The following is a 5,000-nucleotide window of genomic DNA, read 5'->3' as shown; positions in this document are numbered from 1 at the left end:
ACGCCCGGCGGCAAAGAGTGCCCCTCTGAGGATATAGATGTTCCGTTCCGCCGCACAATGGTGACGGTGACCGCTGCCTGCGGTGGCAACGCTGGGCAGAGTCGATACTCGCCGTGTGGTGGAAGGTAAACATTATGCGGTACATCAGTACTTTCCTAATAGTTCGGTCGTCTCACGGCACTGCTTAGTAAATGATGCAAGGCCACATATAGATGATTTATGCGAATGTCCCTATACGTGCTGTAAGACTGGGCACACAACGTGAATCGCACGTCAGCCACACACTCGAACATGCACCACTCTCGGCCTGCAACGGAGACACACAATACGTAAACATCTGGAATGCGACAATGTCGAGTGCATCCTCTCTGCCACATTGCACCGTCGACACTATGATAACCAGAGCAGTAGGTCCACCTATAAAAGCACAATACCCCACTCCTCCGACAACTACCATTGCTCAGATAAACCAACACCACCAACACACATCCTACACAGAGGGGCACCAAATATCACCCCCCCGCCCTCGTGTTATACCACATGAAAAATTGCAGAAGTGAGAGACACAGACCCGCCAGCCTCTTGCTACAAGCATCGAACCGACGTGACATATCTGACGGTGACTCAGGCATCCGCGTACTGCCACAACTATCCACCCCCCCCCCCCACTCTCTCTGCCCCCTTCCCACACAATACCGAATTTAACCAACTTTATCGCTTAACCTAACTGTGGCTGTACCAGATTATCGCTTAACCTAACTGTGGCTGTACCAGATTATCGCTTAACCTAACTGTGGCTGTACCAGATTATCGCTTAACCTAACTGTGGCTGTACCAGATTATCGCTTAACCTAACTGTGGCTGTACCAGATTATCGCTTAACCTAACTGTGGCTGTACCAGATTATCGCTTAACCTAACTGTGGCTGTACCAGATTATCGCTTAACCTAACTGTGGCTGTACCAGATTATCGCTTAACCTAACTGTGGCTGTACCAGATTATCGCTTAACCTAACTGTGGCTGTACCAGATTATCGCTTAACCTAACTGTGGCTGTACCAGATTATCGCTTAACCTAACTGTGGCTGTACCAGATTATCGCTTAACCTAACTGTGGCTGTACCAGATTATCGCTTAACCTAACTGTGGTTGTACCAGATTATCCCTTAACCTAACTCAATTTGTCCCTTAACCTAACTCAATTTGTCCCTTAACCTAACTCAATTTGTCCCTTAACCTAACTCAATTTGTCCCTTAACCTAACTCAATTTGTCCCTTAACCTAACTCAATTTGTCCCTTAACCTAACTCAATTTGTCCCTTAACCTAACTCAATTTGTCCCTTAACCTAACTCAATTTGTCCCTTAACCTAACTCAATTTGTCCCTTAACCTAACTCAATTTGTCCCTTAACCTAACTCAATTTGTCCCTTAACCTAACTCAATTTGTCCCTTAACCTAACTCAATTTGTCCCTTAACCTAACCCACGTTGTCCCTTAACCTAACCCACGTTGTCCCTTAACCTAACCCACGTTGTCCCTTAACCTAACCCACGTTGTCCCTTAACCTAACCCACGTTGTCCCTTAACCTAACCCACGTTGTCCCTTAACCTAACCCACGTTGTCCCTTAACGTAACCCACGTTGTCCCTTAACCTAACCCACGTTGTCCCTTAACCTAACCCACGTTGTCCCTTAACCTAACCCACGTTGTCCCTTAACCTAACCCACGTTGTCCCTTAACCTAACCCACGTTGTCCCTTAACCTAACCCACGTTGTCCCTTAACCTAACCCACGTTGTCCCTTAACCTAACCCACGTTGTCCCTTAACCTAACCCACGTTGTCCCTTAACCTAACCCACGTTGTCCCTTAACCTAACCCACGTTGTCCCTTAACCTAACCCACGTTGTCCCTTAACCTAACCCACGTTGTCCCTTAACCTAACCCACGTTGTCCCTTAACCTAACCCACGTTGTCCCTTAACCTAACCCACGTTGTCCCTTTGCCTAACATAGTTCACTGCTCGGAATCTCTGGTGTCGTTGTTATCCTCATGTAGATGTCTTGCGAGTGTTGCTTACTTTCCACATATTCCCGCTATCCACTGTCAATTGTACTGCAATAGGACTATATCGCCCCCCCCCCCCCCTCTGCCCCTCTCTTTGTGTCTCCGTCCTCTCAAGCTGGTCGGTCTGGCGTTTGAGTGTTAAATGAGCCTCGCAGCTGTTCAGTTGCGTTCAGATGTCGACGCCCTCAGTGTACGTCGTGGTATGGTCTGTGTCCATTGTCCGCTGATGTCGTACGCGTAACCCACACGCTGTACCGATCATCGGTAGTTACGTACAGAGTGAAGTAGTGTGATACGTGTGACCGTACGCTGGCTGTGCCCAACGGTGTCGAATCTCAATTTCCATATGTTGTGCTCGATGCTACTTGTCTCGTCTCCCAATAACAGCTAGGTTGCACTGTGGTACGCCGTAGAGGCGTGTGGGAGGAACGTACGAACGCATTGTATGTCACCCTGGGTCGCTGGGGGTGGTGGTGCGGTGAGTCAGGTCAGGTCAGCGTGAGCCGTGTGATGTAGTGACGCGTGTATTCCGACTTTGTCGTATTGCCTCACACAAAGTGCTACCCTGGTGGACCGCGTTCCATATCTGGGACATGCCGCAGATGCCGGTTGACAGTGGATCGCGGAAGGGACATCGCATACGTGCGCGGGCCACCTTCCACGTGTTCTCTTCTGCACATGTCGCAGTGTGTATGTGGTCTGATGTAGCGTGTCGTGACACATGACATCCTGGGCATGCAAGAATTGTTGAATTCGCAAATGTAGGTGGACATCTACGTTTACTGCCCAAGATACGCAAATGAACTGGAAATCCGTTGTTGAGCGGTTGTTCACGCTGGAGGTGAATCTGTGATGGCGACGATCGGTACAGCTATTAACCGGTTGTTTCAGCGGTACCCGCCACATCCACACACGTGACTAGGCCCATGTGGGTATGAAGCGATACGCGGCGGTGGCTTGGTGGGACTGTTCCCGGCCGGTGAAGGGGGGCCGCCCGGCGTGTTGGCCGCGCGCTGCGTGGGCGCACGCGCAACAGGCGGCTGGTGGGGGGCGCCGAGTGGCAGGAGCGCCAGCCGACGGGCTCGGCAGGCGGCGCAGCTACGCTGCGGCGCACCCTGCACGCGGCGCCTGGCGGCCAAAGTTGGTTCAGCCGAGCCCGGTGCGAAGCGCGGTGGACATCTGCAGTGTGCTGGTCTGATTGAGGACTGTGTGCGTTGAGGATGCGCCGCCGCCTGGCACTCGGCGCCGCGACGCCGTCTGCTGCTCGGTCGCCCCAGCGGTTCTCGCAGGTGGTTTGTATCGCAGTTGTGCGGACGTGTTGGCGCGTGCGCTGTGCTGGGAGAGTTCGCTTCTGCACCCAAGTGGGGCTTTGCCCTTGTGTGGCGCTGGCGTTGGAGCTGCCGGTCACCATAGGTGGCGCGTGTTGTCTCCCGCCGGCAATGCCACGACAGCACGCTCCCGGGCCTCTGTCGGCAGCGGCAAGCTCAGTTGGGAGCAAGGGTGTTCGCACTAAAACCGTCTACTCGCCTAACTCCGGGCGATTGCGCCTCTCTCGAAACCGACCAAGTACCTAGGACGGCGCTGCGCGCCGCCGGGACCTGAGAGGGTTTCGAGGTGTATCGTGCAGGGGAGCTCGGCCTCCTCCTGTTTGCAGAATAATTGAGCGGACGCTTGCGTGTTCGCGCGGGCCCCCGGGACACACTCCCGGGCGGCCGGCTGCTCAGCTCTAGTTGACGCAGCTCCCTGGTTGATCCTGCCAGTAGTCATATGCTTGTCTCAAAGATTAAGCCATGCATGTCTCAGTACAAGCCGCATTAAGGTGAAACCGCGAATGGCTCATTAAATCAGTTATGGTTCCTTAGATCGTACCCACGTTACTTGGATAACTGTGGTAATTCTAGAGCTAATACATGCAAACAGAGTCCCGACCAGAGATGGAAGGGACGCTTTTATTAGATCAAAACCAATCGGATTGGCTTGTCTGGTCCGTTTGCCTTGGTGACTCTGAATAACTTTGGGCTGATCGCACGGTCCTCGTACCGGCGACGCATCTTTCAAATGTCTGCCTTATCAACTGTCGATGGTAGGTTCTGCGCCTACCATGGTTGTAACGGGTAACGGGGAATCAGGGTTCGATTCCGGAGAGGGAGCCTGAGAAACGGCTACCACATCCAAGGAAGGCAGCAGGCGCGCAAATTACCCACTCCCGGCACGGGGAGGTAGTGACGAAAAATAACGATACGGGACTCATCCGAGGCCCCGTAATCGGAATGAGTACACTTTAAATCCTTTAACGAGTATCTATTGGAGGGCAAGTCTGGTGCCAGCAGCCGCGGTAATTCCAGCTCCAATAGCGTATATTAAAGTTGTTGCGGTTAAAAAGCTCGTAGTTGGATTTGTGTCCCACGCTGTTGGTTCACCGCCCGTCGGTGTTTAACTGGCATGTATCGTGGGACGTCCTGCCGGTGGGGCGAGCCGAAGGGGTGCTTTCGCGTCCCGAGGCGGACCCCGTTTAAATCCTACCAGGGTGCTCTTTGTTGAGTGTCTCGGTGGGCCGGCACGTTTACTTTGAACAAATTAGAGTGCTTAAAGCAGGCAAGCCCGCCTGAATACTGTGTGCATGGAATAATGGAATAGGACCTCGGTTCTATTTTGTTGGTTTTCGGAACCCGAGGTAATGATTAATAGGGACAGGCGGGGGCATTCGTATTGCGACGTTAGAGGTGAAATTCTTGGATCGTCGCAAGACGAACAGAAGCGAAAGCATTTGCCAAGTATGTTTTCATTAATCAAGAACGAAAGTTAGAGGTTCGAAGGCGATCAGATACCGCCCTAGTTCTAACCATAAACGATGCCAGCCAGCGATCCGCCGCAGTTCCTCCGATGACTCGGCGGGCAGCCTCCGGGAAACCAAAGCTTTTGGGTTCCGGGG

The 5,000-nt window shown here is 52.6% G+C and overlaps 1 non-coding gene across 1 annotated transcript in view; it reads left to right on the top strand.

Moving 5' to 3' along the window:
- Positions 1-3,808: 3,808 nt before the first annotated feature.
- Positions 3,809-5,000, top strand: part of LOC126330035 (small subunit ribosomal RNA) — a 1,893-nt gene continuing 701 nt past the window's right edge. The window contains exon 1 of the ribosomal RNA XR_007562673.1: positions 3,809-5,000. This exon is cut by the window's right edge and continues 701 nt beyond it. This is a non-coding gene — a ribosomal RNA (small subunit ribosomal RNA).

Source organism: Schistocerca gregaria, unplaced genomic scaffold (genome assembly GCF_023897955.1).
Source record: "Schistocerca gregaria isolate iqSchGreg1 unplaced genomic scaffold, iqSchGreg1.2 ptg001246l, whole genome shotgun sequence".
NCBI classification, from domain to species: domain Eukaryota; kingdom Metazoa; phylum Arthropoda; class Insecta; order Orthoptera; family Acrididae; genus Schistocerca; species Schistocerca gregaria.
This window is presented reverse-complemented; position numbering and strand designations above follow the sequence as displayed.